The sequence below is a fragment of the Armigeres subalbatus genome, chromosome 2 (assembly GCF_024139115.2).
Source record: "Armigeres subalbatus isolate Guangzhou_Male chromosome 2, GZ_Asu_2, whole genome shotgun sequence".
Taxonomy (NCBI): domain Eukaryota; kingdom Metazoa; phylum Arthropoda; class Insecta; order Diptera; family Culicidae; genus Armigeres; species Armigeres subalbatus.
Window position 1 is genome coordinate 456290244 of NC_085140.1, and position 15449 is coordinate 456305692.

Sequence of the window (15449 nt, forward strand, 5' to 3'; positions counted from 1 at the left end):
GGAAGAACGTGGCATGATAATTCAAAGGAACTCCCAGTGAAAACATAATATTTTTTTAAGAACTGACTAATCGGAATAATTTTTAATTTTAATAATTGAAGGATCCGACTAAATTCGAAGGAACTTTACGTGGAAAATCGAAAGAATTTTGAGTTCCACGTGCTTCATTTACCGTTATTATCTTCTTCTTCTATATACATAAAAATGAATTTCTGTCTGTCTGTGCCTTATAGACTCGGAAACTACTGAACCGATCGACGTGAAAATTTGTATGCAGAGGTTTTTGGGGCCGGGGAAGGTTCTTAAGATGGTTTGAGACCCCTCCCCCTTTGGAAAGGGGGGCTCCCATACAAATGAAACACCAATTTCTTCATAACTCGAGAATTAATCAGAGAATAAATCAATTTTAGGCGAAACAAAGTTCGTCGGGTCTGCTAGTAAAAAATAAATATACCATTCAATTGGCAGCCACCATTTGATTCCTACTATAATTCTACGCTTCTGGACAAATTTTCAAAAAAAATCGTTTGCGAGATTTTTGAGTTATGCCATTTTTAAGTTTTTTGATGAAAATCTTTTGAATTTGATTGAAAATCCATAGCACAACGTAATAACTTGCAAACGAGTTTATTTACGCAAAATCAATTAGATATCAATCTGCCTGTACATATGATAGTCGTGCACTCCATGTTATCTGGAGCAAAACCAAGTGTAATATCTTGTTCTAGGTCTCTCGTAGGGCCGCCAGTCACAGGTCTCCCGGCACGCCTGCAACACACGCATCTTACGCGCATCTTCCTGGATTGTACACAGCCAGCGAGTGCGTTATCTACCCTGGATCCAACGTCCTCTTCTAGGTTCTCTGCAAAACATAACATTTGCTGGTCTCTCTTTCGGCATACGTGCATTATGTCCAGCCCACTGTAATATGCCGTATTTTATCAGTCTGCCTATGTCTGCATTTTTGTACACTTGGCACAATTTATGCAAGCGTCTGAGCCATTCTTAATTTTCCACCGCACTGCCAAGTATTGAGCGCGGTATTTTCCACTCAAATACTCCCAGAATTCGATGTTCTGCATCTTTTAACGACCATGCTTCATGGTCGTATATGGCTACTGGACAAATCAACTATGTGTACAGAGCTAGCTTTGTCCGTGTTTGTAGGCTGCGAGACTATAGCTGGCTACGAAAATCATAGAAAGTCCTACTGTTTTCACGGATAACGTCATTATCACATATAACGAGTGTTCTAAGATATATGAATTCGTCGACAACCTTAAATCGCATCCCACCTATTCAACCTCGGGACTAACACTGTTTGGGCTGCCACGCTTATTGCCAGCCACCAGGTACATAGTTTTGACAAATAATCGGTCAGACCTAATCTTCCAGTCTTCCGTTAAAAGATTTTTCCATTGCACTGCGATCTACACCAATGATGTCGATGTCATACGCAAAACCAAAGAGCATGTAAGACTTGTTGATGATGGTTCCCTTTCTTTTCCCTTTCGAATTGCACCTTCCAGAGCTAGGTACAGTTATTCCACTATAGGAACAGGGGAGTCAATTTCATTGAGAAAAATCATTGGGTTGTTGTATTGAACATCATATTTATACCATAATGCATCAACTGAAACTATAGTAGAGTGTATAATTAAAAAAAAATCATACTACCTCCACTAAAGGTGCGGTTACCCAATCGCTTGAAAAAAGTTTATTTTTTGTGGGTATAGAGATTTAACTGATTCTGGACAAAAAAACTTGTTTTCAAGTTATTACGTCGTGCTTTGGGTATGATGCTGGGTCATTAGGCCGAAGACCATTAGGCCGAAGACCATTAGGCCGAATGATCATTAGGCCGAACGGTCATTAGGCCGAATGGCCATTAGGCCGAATGAGAACTGGGGAGTGAGAAATGAGCTGTGCGAAATGAGGAAGAAGGAAGAAGGAAAAAAGAAGAAGGAAGAATAAAGAAAGAAGAAGGAAGAAAAAAAGAATAAGTAAGAAAGAAAGAAGGGAGAAAGAAGGAAGAAAACGAAAGAAAGAAGAGAGAAGAAGGAAGAAGAAGGAAGAAGAAAGAAGAAGAGAGGTGAAAGAAGGTGTAAAGAAGAGGGAAGAAGAAAAAAGGAAGAAGGAAGAATAAAGAAGAAAGAAGGAAGAAGGAAGAAGGAAGAAAGAAGGAAGATGGAAGAAGGAAGAAAAAAAAAGAAAGCAAGAAGACGGGGGGAAGGAGGCAGAAAACGGAAGAAAGAAGAAAGAAGAAGGAAGATTAAGCAAGAAGAAAGAAGAAGAGAGGTGAAAGAAGGTGGAAAGAAGAGAGAAGAAGAAAAAAGGAAGAAGGAAAAATAATGAAGGAAGAAGGGAGAAGGGAGGAGGAAGAAAGTAGGAAGAAGAAAGAAGGAAGAAAAAAGAAGGAAGAAGGAAGAAAGAAGAAAGAAGAAGGAAGAAGGAAAAAGGAAAAAGAAAGAAGAATGAAGGAAGATGGAATAAGAAAGAAAGAAGACGGGAGAAAGAAAGAAAAAACGGAAGAAGGAAGAAGGAAGAAGGAAGAACGAAATAAGAAGGAACAAGGAAGAAAAAAAGGAAAAGGAAGAAGGAAGGAGGAAAGAAGGAAGAAGGAAGCAGGAAGAAGGAAAAGGAAAAAGAAGAAAGGAATAAGAAGAAGGAAGTAAAGAAGAAGGAAGAAGAAATAAAAAAGAAAGTAGAAGGAAAGGAAAAGAAGGAAGAAAGAAGGAAGTAGGAAGGAAGAAGGAAGAAAAAAAAGGAAGGAGGAAGAAAGAAGAAAGAAGAAGAAAAAAAGAAAAAGGAAGAAGGAAGGAAGAAGGAAGAAAAAGAAGGAAGAAGGAAGAACGAAGAACGAAGGAGGAAGAAGGAAGAAGGAAGACGGGAGAAGAAAAAAATAAGAAGAAAGAAGGAAGAAAGAAGAAGGTAGAAAGAAGGAAGAAAGAAGAAGTAAGAAGAATGAAGGAAGAAGGAGTTAAGAAGGAAGAAGTTAGAAGAGAGAAAAAAGCAAAGAAGGAAAAATGAAGAAGAAATAAGGAATAATTGAGAAGGAAGAAGGAAGAAGAAAAAAAGAAGCAAAAAAGAAAGAAGAATAAATAAAGGAGGGAAGAAAGAAAGAAGAAGGCAGAAAGAAGAAGAAAGTAGAAAGAAGAAGGGTGGGGAAAAGAAGAAAAAAGAAGAAAGAAGAAGAATGAAGGAAGAAAGAAGGAAGAGGAATGCAGAAATAAGAAGAAAGAAGGAGAAGACAAAAATAGCACAGAAGAAGGAAATAGGAAGGAGCAAGAAGGAAGAGAGAAAAAGAAAAAAGGAAGAAGAGAGATAAAAGAAGGAAGAAGCAAGAAGAAAGAAGGAAGAAGGGGTAAGGTGAAGAAAGCACTTCTCATTTTTAAATTTTTGCTTTTTTTTGCTAATTCGGCCTAATGGCCATTCGGCCTAATGACCGTTCGGCTCAATGACCATTCGGCCAAATGACCTTCGGCCTAACGGCCTGACACCTTTGGGTATTAATCGGTTTATAAGGCGTTTTCCATCGAAAAACTTAAAAACGGCGTAACTCTGAAATCCCACCAACGATTTTTTTTGAAAATTTGTCCAGAAGTGTAGAATTATAGTAGAAATCGAATGGCGGCTGCCGATTGAATGGTATATTTATTTTTATAATAACGGTAAATGAAGCACCGTGGGTGTTACGTAAGAATATAATTGTTAACCCCTGGCTACCCTGTGTGTATGATAAGACATTATTTGTATATGTGTATCAATTTTAGGTGTTATTTTAGTCAGTTGAAAATAACGATGCAACAGCACGGATGCGACAGAATCACATATTCTGTTGCTGAAATAGTAAAAACACCGAAGATGTGAGTACCTAATTTTTTATTGCATTCGATGTCGTATTTATTATTATGTATTAAATAAAGCTTTATAGCATGATGCAATATAATTTGTATTTATTGCCGCGCTGAAAGATCGGTGACTTCTGTGCTGTTCGCAACAGTGGGTCCCAAATAAAATCCCTTTGGAACACAGCAGAACTAGAAACATGGAAATGGAGCGTTCTTATGCAGCGTACACACCAGTCAAGCAGTTTGACGAACATTGACTCCGCCCCCAAGAAAACGTCTCGGTTGCTGCTTTGTTTGAACGTGTGTGAAGTTGTTCGAACAAACAACCATTTGACAGATGGCGGCTCGGTTGGAAAAAATTGAAACGGTTTGATTTTGGTTTGAGTTGGCGGGGGCAGAGTCAACGTTGAACATGTTTGAGCATTTGTAGTGAAGTTGCACAAACCCCCATATATTTTTTGATGGTTGGTGCTCAAGTTGGCGCTTCGGTCGTTCGTGTGTGATATTGTTGGTCGAATAAATTGATGGTTCGTGTCGCTGTTAGTAAAACTTGACGGACGTTTGAATAAACGAGAGGTGGAGTCAATGTTGGTCAAACTGCTTGACCGTGTATACGTTCCATTACAACTTTGACTTCGCCCCCAGGAAATTTGGTTCGGTCGGAGTAAAGTCGGACCGTCTGTTGGCAAGCTGAATTCCATAACTTGATTGTAGCTTTTCGAAATACGTAGGGTAAATCACTACTTGGGCCTATGGACAAGGTTCCCGGCTCACTGCACAGAAAACTAATGATTTATACTGTTTGGAAGCCGTAGGTTTATGATTGATAATTTTTAAAAAGTCTCCCATTTATTTTTCACAATATTCGATATTTTTCAATCACTTATTTTACTCCTAATTGATCCAATTGTAGAAAACAAAAATGTAGATTTCAAAATTTCGCTCTCCGATGCCACACCACTGAGCCGGAGTGATTCTATCCACTTTTACAAAACGGTATCATCGAATAAACACCTACCTGAAAATCGTCACAGTGCTTAATACAACCATTTCTTGAAGCTGTTAATCACCACACCATAATTCTAAACACAAGCACTTCAATTATTCCTATTTGTTCGTTTCACTAGAACCTATTTAAATATATTAGAATACATTTTAAAATGCATTGTCAAACCGAACAAAAATTCACCTCGGCCCAAGAACTTCTAGCCGCACCGTGCTGCCAAAAGGCCAGGTTTTGAATGATCCTTCATCGTTAATAGGAAAATTGTCTAATACGTTGACGCTATCATGTTATTTATAATTATCTCGATTTCAAAAGGTGTTTGTTTTTAAGTATTTGGAAGAAATTTGGATGAGTAAATATATCTTCTCAACCGAATAAAAATTATTATGAATAATACCATCTGGCATCTTGTTGTCGTGGAACGTGCATATTTTTGACGTCGCATTTTCTACCATCCCGAGAGAGAATAAGAGTAAAATGTTGAAAGATTGAGTGAAATTTAGCTTAGGCCGGGAACTGGGTTTTATGTGTATGCCGGAATGGCAATCGCTATGACTGAAATGAGTGCTGCACCTCCTTAATTTAAACCAAATAAAAGCTTTTTGAACGATATTTAGCACGAAAAGCTATTTTTAAGCAAAAGTGAACCCCAATGCAGTATTATACATCCCACAAAATTCAGGAAAACGTGCTTCCTGTCATGAACATCAATTAAATAATGCAGTCGTACGCATGTTAGGCCGAGAATGGGGTAGAAACCCTATGTAACTAAAAAGTTACATTCTGGTTTTTGCAATTAAATGCGATAGTACTAACTCGTCTCCAATAGCCTTGCGAGCAAAGGCGTTGCATAGTGGGGAAAAAGCGACCCAAAAAGGTACCTATTCATTACGACTACATGATGCGGCAGAGGAATACCATTCCTTAAAGGAGCATTCACGACAAATCGAATGGTGCTATTTTCGTTCGCCGGAAATTATGGGAACTGGGAATTATGGGAACTGGCCGTTTTGCCCCATTTACCCCTAAAAACATATTTTTTTATGGCAGCTATATACTTAAAAACTGATTGCAGCTAACAACTCCTATGTTTTCTTATGTTTATTTTGTAGAGAATGCTTATGGTATATATTCCGGACCTTGATCGTGATCCCAGTCAACATTTTATACTTATTGCTTTTGATATAGATCATCATATACACATAAAGATATTATGTATATAATGCATCGAATCGTTATATACCTACTAAAGTGGAGGCTATATACGTGCTAAATAAGGACTTTCTCAGTATTCATGAACATTCATACGACTTAGTGAATATTTGAAAAAAAATGGTAACAATCCTGTCTCGAACATTTGACCTCTGGAACTGAAGGTTGGTGCTCTACCTTTGCGCTACTCAGCAACTCTTGAAAAGCAGCAAAATTTTGACAATCATAATCTAGATGGAGATTTATTATTGACAAGAACTTCAGTGTACGATATGAACTACATTGATACGATTCGGATGCCTTGTTGTTGTACGTACAAATGTGGCTTGAATCGTATATGATAACAACTTATGATTACCCTGATAATGTTCGTACATAACAACGATTGCGCATCATTCCAAACGATTCAACCCACGTATAAACGACATCAGTAATGTCTTTCACCGTGTTTACTTTCGAACTGTGTTTACAGCTCAATTACATTTTAGTTGTTCGATTAATTGTTAGTGCAGATATTGAACGATAATGATTGGCAGCGAAAATTACTACGGCAGTAATCGGAATTTTGGCAGATTGGATGGAGTTAAGTAGTAATTTTGAAATTAATTGGTAAGGTTCAGTGGTTCAGTGCTCAACGCAGAAGGTGAAAGCTATATACGTACAACGCACATCGGTATATGATTTGTAATGACAATATTTTTATACATAAACGATATTTCCGATTTGATCCGATAAAACTGATATTGTTTATAAAGGTTTATGACTTTCATAAACGCAATCGTAAATATTGCATACGCAGGTATTATATACAATATTATTCATATTTTAGCCATCTTTATAAGCAGTCATATACGAATGTGAAAGAAAAATAGCAATATATGCGATACAATTTATCATTTCCATATACGATATGTGGTTTACTGGGATTGGAAAGGGCTGGTTTTCCCCATTTTCCTCTACAAAATGCATTTTTCTATGACAGCAACCATTTGAAACCGATTGCGACTATTTATTTCTAAATCAATCGTAGCCAACTATTTATATTTTAAGTAGAAAATATGTATGGTACATATTCCGGGCTGAGCGAAAGTGACTATTTAGTCCCATATTCTCTCAAGAAAAATAAATGCCAATCCAGAGCTAGTGCCAATCCATGGCTAGTTCGATTCTAGATCCGGTCCAGTTGGAATCTTTCTCGACACCCTGTGCATATTATATCCATTGTAATTGCCACACAAGATACATACTCATGCAAAAACTTTCAATTAATAACTGAGGAAATGCGAATAGAAATCCAAAGCAGGCCAAGTCCCAAGAAGAAGAAGAAGACTAACTCGTCATATGACTAGTAAAGACATTGCACTAAAAAGCTTTGAATAATTATATTTATCAAATTGCAAATTCGATGAAAAAAATCCCGGTGGTAGTTTGAAAGTATCTCCCGAAAAAATATAAAAGATTCTAATTAACCTTCCGGGACTCGCACCGTTGTAAAAAGTACAACACATTTAGTAAAAAGTGAGATATCTTTTAGTCCGTTGACCCATTTGCACTAAACTTTTATCAATTGCGAATACACCCAGGTTTTTTTACGCGATTGGAATTCATTAATTTCTCGGTTAACTTGTGAAGCTTTTCAAATACCCCCTGAATTTTCTTTGATTTTTTGTGAATTTTTTGGTGGGGTTAACTCATTGCTTCATTGTCGCTGAAGGTCTTAAACGACCAAAACCAAACAGTGTAAAAAAAAACTTGGGTGTATATCAAAAACCATTTGATAGAAGGCTCGGGTAAATATTATTGAATAAATGGCTCAAGTGCACGGGAAAAAGTGACCAATAATAAATAATTCATTTATTGTCTTAACATTTCATTCTAAAGAAGTGCATTTTTTTTTCTCTATCGTTTCTGACAATGACCTGGGTATTATGTCGCAGTTCTCACTCATCTATGGCCGTAGATGGCGACCAGACGGCCTTCCGGAAAATCCAGAACGTCCGTAAAAATGTTCATTTTGTAAAGTTCGTCTCAGAGCAGCGCTTTTTTTTCCTAAAGCATTTCTAACGGTGATCTTGGAGTTATTTCACAGTTCTTTACAGGCTGCGACCACAGGTGGCCACTAAGTGAGTTCACATTTTAAAATGTTCGAAAATTCCAACTCCCATATGTCTATTAGCATAATTTTGATAATATAGGAGTCCTGGCAAAATTTCAGGCAATTCGGTGGCCATTTAGGGGTGGCGCGAAGTCAATTTATGTTTATATGGAAATTTGTATGGGAAAAACTTAAAATTTATTAAAGTCTCCCTACAAGTGTCAAATCGTGATGAATTCAAATAAACATCCCCAACCTCCATTTTTGGGGTCTATTTGAGTTCAATCAGTGGGTAACTCATTAATTTTGATGTATATTTCCACTGCTACGTTGAGGCTAATTACACCATTTTAGCTTTTTATCCCATATTCACACTGTCAATAGAGCCATCCAATACTCCCATAACTAATGTGTTATCCGGAGGTCCCATTTATATAGATTCCAAAAAGGGAGGTTGGGGATGTTTATTTGAATTCATCACGATTTGACAGTTGTAGGGAGACTTGAATAAATTTTAAGTTTTTCCCATACAAATTTCCATATAAACATAAATTGACTTCGCGCCACCCTTAAATGGCCACCGAATTGTCTGAAATTTTGCCAGGACTCATATTATCAAAATGATGCTAATAGACATATGGGAGTTGGAATTTTCGAACATTTTAAAATTTGAACTGCCGTAGTGGTCACCAGGACGATCTTACGAAAACTCGGAACGTCCGTAAAAATGGCCATTCTGCAAAGTTCGTCCTAGAGCCGCGCATTTTTTTCTAAACCATTTCTGACGGTAATCTTTGAGTTGTTTCACAGTACTCACTCATCTATGACCATAGGTGGCCACCAAACGGCCTTCCAAAACCCGGAACGTTCGCAAAATGGTCATTCTGTGAAGTTCGTCCCAGAGCAGCGCATTTTTTCTAGACTGCATCTTGGAGTTAATTCACATTTCTTATCCGGCTATGACCGCAGATGGCCACTCAGACGGCCTACCGGGAAATCCGAAACGTCCGTAAAAATGAGCATTTTGTAAAGATTCGTCCCAGAGCAGCGTAATTTTTTTCTGAACTACATCTGACGGGGGATCCTGGAGTTAATTCACGTGCTGGAAGTTCTGTCCCAGAGCAGCGCAATTTTTTCTTGTGGGAACTATAACTGGGAGCGGCGATCTTAGAATTAAAATTCATAGTACTTTCACCGGCTGTGACCGCAGGTAGCCACTTTCAGACTCGTCTTCTCATTGCCATTGACATCCCCACTGCACTGGGACATTTGCTGCTTCTGCAGCTTAGTATTCATTAAGCCACTTCTATAGTTATTAACTGTGACGGTTTCAAGCCAAATTAACATTTTTAAATTCGCATATCATGAGGCTAACACGATGATGCTTCTTGTGCCAAGGGAAGTCGAGATAGTTTCCAACTAAGAAAATTTCCTCAGACCGACCGGGAATCAAACCCAGTCACCCTCAGCATGGTATTACTTTGTAGCCGCGCATCTTACTGCTCCAGCTAAGGAGGGCCACCAGACGGCTTTCCGAAAAACCCGTCAGTAAAAATGGTCATTTGGTAAAGTTCGTCCCAACGCTGGGCATTTTTTTTTCTAAACTACATCCGACGGGGATCTTGAAGTTAATTCACAGTTCTTTACTGTCTATGACCACATGCGGCCACCAAATGGTCTTCCGAAAAACCCGGAGCGCTAGCAAAATGGTCATTTTGTAAAGTTCATTCTAGAGTAGGGCAGTTTTTGCTCAACCATTTCTGAAGGTGATGTTGGTGTTGATTTTCAATTCTTACACAATCATGACCACATTTGGGCACCAGACGGTCTTTCAGATAACACGAAATGTCGTAAAAAGTCATTCCCTAAAGTTTGTCCAGGAGCAGCGCATTTTTTTTTCCAAACGATTTCTAATAATGACCTGAGTGTTATTCTAATTAGCCAAATATTTTCACCATACAATAATTCTTATAAAGGTCGTCACTTTTACTATAGGTAAATCTTATCTCGTGGTATTAATAATAACAAAATGAATGAGGAGTTTTTTTATCATAATACCAAAATAAAAAGCCATTGATGTTGATAAACAAAACGAGATATGTGGAAGTTTTTTGATTACCTCGGTAAGTAGAGAATTTATTCGAACAAGGATGATAGATTTTTTCAAAGGCCACTTAAATTTTAAAATAATTCATTTGAAGTATCATACCTACTCAATCTATCAAACACCACCAAATAGATACATTCATACAAACTAAATAGTTTTTCGAAACATATTAATTTCAATGCCCGGAGAACGACGTACAACTCTCCGAAATCTAGATATCTAAGCGAAACTTGCTTAGTTACCATCTACTCTATGCGCTTAACCCAGCCGGATAAAATCAAAACTAATAAGCTATTCCAATTCTGTTGGTTTCTAATTATGCATGAGTTTGAATTATTGTGAAGTTTCCATACTCTATTAGGTCCAGATTAGCTGTTCTTTTGCACAGAGAACCATCAGATGCCTATTGAGGACCAGTACTTATCTTCAATGTAACAATACTTTGTGATCTCATTTGTTAGGTCAATGCAAGTCAATGTAGGGGACTGCAACCCTTATATACCTCTGCGTTTGCCACGAGTTCTCGCGGAATTTTATTGAAATTTTTGGGTTAGGTTCGAGGGGAAGAGGTTCGCCTTGGTAAACGAGTTGCCAAAGTGTCAGGAAAGCTATTGGCGGAATTCTAATGGAGTTTGCAGGAAACGAGCATTTTGTTCATTTTTCCAAATTATATCAATTAGTGGGTTCTTCGATATCCCTGTGTGTATAATGCAGGAAGCAGCCATATAACTTCCACCTAGCTCCGATTTTTACTCAACACTTTGGTGTCCAATTCTCGAATTGTAAATGACGGCAACTTTCAAAAGCCTACAGATCCTGAGATATATTCCAAACTAAACAGTGTTTCAGTATATTGGTTTCCAATCCCCGAACAGCTGTGTAGAAGACAAGTTCCTTCCTTACTGTCATAGATCCAGGGATATATAATCTTAACTGGGTGGTCAGCATATGCACTAGCTCCTCACATTACGGATGAAATCTAAAAAACATATTGGTTAACAATCCTTGAACAATTTAGTACAGGACGACAACTTTCTAGAAATCCTAACGATCCCGAAATATCAGCGGAAACTGGTTTCTCATATACACTAAGCGCCACTTTGCGGATGATTCTAAAATTAAACAGTTTCAACATATTGGTTTCCAATCCCGGAACAACTTTTGTAGGGAACGACATTTTTCCAAATGCCACAGTTCTCGAGATATCGAGCCAAACTGATCTCTTATACACACAAGCGCCCCTTGCGAGTGATCCCCGAACAACTTTGTAAATGACGGCAACTTTCTAAATGCCACAGATCCAAAGATATCAGAACCAAGCTGATCTCGCATATACACTCATTGCTGCTTACTTGCGGATGAACTCCTAAACCAAATGGTTTCTCCAGCATATTGATTTCAAACCCCCGAACAACTTTGTAAAAGACTGCAACTTATTAAATCCCATAGATCCCGAGATAATAGAACCGAACTGATAGTTTCATATACAAACATAGCGCCGCAAAGTGGATGAGTTGCAAATCACCATTGTTTCATATGACTAACAGGGCTACATGGGGTCATAGATGAAATTCTGTAGTCATTTTCACTTTGCTGGGATTCTTAGATATGTTACAGGACACATCGAGCAAAATTAATAAAATTAACTATTTTCACCGGTGTTCCGTTGGTTCCGGATCTTCCGGAGGACCAGCATAAGATTCACTGGACCTAAATAATGTCCTCAATGAGAGTAAATATCCTCTTTATTATTTTCCCGAAAAAATCACTTTGATATCATTTTAATTGGCTTCAATATGGTGGATTTTCAGACTGTTGTACTTTTTACAACATGCGAGTTCCCGTGTTATGCAAGTTGATGCGAGTTGCGGAAGGTTAATGATTTGAGTGTATTACTTCTACGTGAAGTTAAACGATTTACAAATGATATGGAAATGCTAATATCATCTCCAAAATTCTTAGACGTAAGCATGTTCATGATAAAATTAGAAATCGAAAGTATAGAATTGAAAGTAGTGAGAAGAATGTTTTTTGATTTTCTCGTATGCAAGTATACGTAAAAGCTTATATGATCTCTCCAAAACCAAACTTTTTGATAGAAGGCTCGGAGACACATAGTGTTACTATACCAATCAGCTCAGCTCGACGAATTGAGGTGGTATGTCTGTTTGTGTCATTTGTGTGTTAATGTATGTGTGTATGTGTGCACAAATTTTGTAGAGACACACTTTTTGGAACTTAGCATTGGCCGAATTACTCGCAAGCATTCGACTGAGAATCCTGTCCCAATGTTTGCTATTGAAAATTGGCCAAATTGGACTATGTGATCAGAAGTTATGGCCAAAATACTATTTCCTATGCGCAAAGCACGCTAAAACAATCACTCATATATTTGAAGCTTTTTTTGTAATGAGAGAGGCACCAACACCGGGAGGTGGATTAATCAGGGTTTTTTTTACAAAAAGTCGATTTGAAAGCGAGTTGAGGGCAAGACGCAGATGGCATATATCGCACGACCTTCCTTCTGCCAAACTCTCGTATGGAGGGGGAGGAAGAATATCACTGTGGAAGTTTTCTATATATCTCTACTGGCAAAAGGAAGGTGGTTTGATTTGCTCATATGCCACTGCGTGCGGAAAGGTTTTCTATCGATGAGTACTGTCTCCAAATTTGTATATGACATCAGCATCTAGTCGAATAGGATTTTTATTGCACAGTTCTGTTTTCTTCATGCGTCCGTCTCGGCGTGTCTAACTTAGCTGCCTCGGAGCTTCCACACTAGAGTGATTCAAATCTTTGACTCTTTTTTGCTCCCCCCAACAAGTAAACGATTGCATTTGCCATTTCATTACCTCCTAAATGTTTAGCAATTTTGGATGTAATTTGACTGTGCACACGTCATTTGAAGTTGTATGGAAATTACTGTGAAAATTGACCTTTATGTAAAGATCGTTCTGAGAGGTATTCATGAACTATTTAAATAGAATTAACACATTTACTACACAGAATACTTCTCAAGCTTAAAGGTAGTTGTTGTTGCGAAGCGATTTTTCGTTTGGAAGCAAAATTATGAAGAAAACAAAAATGCTCATTATTGATATTGATGTTATTCTTTTACGTAAGAAATTGAATTTCCCACGATTCAGTATTTCCTTAATAACTTTTCTTGGTGAGCATCAAATCGTTTCGCAAAACAAAGACGGCCTGATCAGTGTACTTTATTCAGTTACATGTAACATCGCACGCTCGGTGGAGCTAAGTCACTTTGGCACATGGCTTCGCAGCCTGATGCACACAATCAAATCTAACCAAACCTGAGGATACCAACCGAGGAGTGGTGAGTGAGCGTTCCAAAACATTTTATTGTGATGATTATGAGCACGACGATGATGTGTGATATTGCAGCGCCATTCCGACTGCCAACGTGCGATCTTTTCATGTATTCGGTGTGGTAAAGTTTTGCTGAACGGTGAGAATTATGACGGGCGATGCATTGTTTGTTTTCTTTCCGGTATTCAGGAGGACCAGACAGCTCGAATGAGTCATATCAAGAGTGCTGCGGCGTGAAATGGAACTGCAGACAGGATTAATGCACTATGCTTACGGTAGTTGATTAATGGGATTGGAGGTAAAACAATACAAAGAATCAAATAAGACAACGACTGTTGTCAGAAGCTAGGAGATTTCTATACGGAATCTAATGCCTAGCTGAGACATTTTCATCTAGTGCGAAGACACCAGCCTCTGAGTTTCATGATTGTGAAACGGTGTGTCTGGTTTACTGAGAGGATGATAACTTCCATCTATCTAAAATTCGCAAACAGAAGGACCATTTCTTAAACCATTTTTCCACAACGTAATAAATTTTAAAAATTTTCCACATGCGACAGTTTTCCATTCAGTTTCTCTCAGATTCGGTCAACATCCTCCTTCATGTCGTTTTGCCCCTCGCGGAAAGGAAGGAATGCTTATGCATGTTTTCTGTCTATGTCGCGTTCATCCGGAACAAAAGAGCTTTGTGCCCACCCACCCCTCAGCTCCTGTCACGAGGCCAGCCGTTATATGGCCCGATCTTGGCCATTCCGTTTAGGTCACCCGACTCACTTGTTTGTTCGCTCGTTAGGGAAAGAAGCTGAGACGGAATGAAGACGTTGGAAGGAAAACGAGAAAAACGGATAAACATGCGCATCCATTATTTTCATAATTATGAGAAATCTCATTAAAATGAAAACACTGCATAAAGTCTCATCCACGTTGTTGTCGTCGTTCGTTGTTCTGCTAACGCTATTATTGTTAGTTGATGCAATATCATGCATATGTTGGGGAACAATGTGTGAAATGCACTCCTGAAGTATTTCAATTAAATTTGGAATAGTATATGTGTAATTTATAGTCACGGCAGGAATACAATAATCACAATATCTATTTCCCGTATGGGACGGCTGATCATCACTGCGTTAACCACAAGTCAGACTCTGATATGGGCGCCATATCTGGTAATGACTTGCGATTCAACTCATCAATTTCTGCATCATCAACCTCTTCAACGTGATGTAGATAATGCCACCCTTATAAGGAGGCATACCAAAGTTTTATATTTACCAAAAGGACAAGAATAACGCAAACGTGTGGACCCAACAGATCCAAGAGAAGTTCTTCCGAATTTCAAACTATTTTTTTTTTTTGGGTTCTCGTTCTCAGTGAACTTCTCATGGGGAAACTTTTATGATATGGAAATACTAATATCATCTTCCAAACTTAGACGTACATTCGTAGTAAATTAGAGGCGAAAGTATAGAATTAATAGCTCCATTAAGATACGGCGAACGAAGTAATTTTTAGAAGTCGATTTGAAAGCGGCAGGGCATTATTTGTGATGGCATATATCGCGACCTTTCTTCTCAAACTCCGTATGAAGGGAGGAAGAATATCATTGGAATGAGTGATTCAAATTTTGACTTTTGCCTTCCCCAAGCTTAAACGTGCATTTGCATTTTTATCACCACCTAAATTTTTAGCTGATTTGTATTAAATTGAGTGAGCACGTGCGGTTTGGAGTTTGTTTGAAAACGGTTTTCTGAAGTGAAAATAGCAACTTTCAGGAAACCGTTCAACGCTCCTTTAAACTCTAACAACATGAGGTACATTGGCAACATAAGAAATTTTACCGCAAGGAAA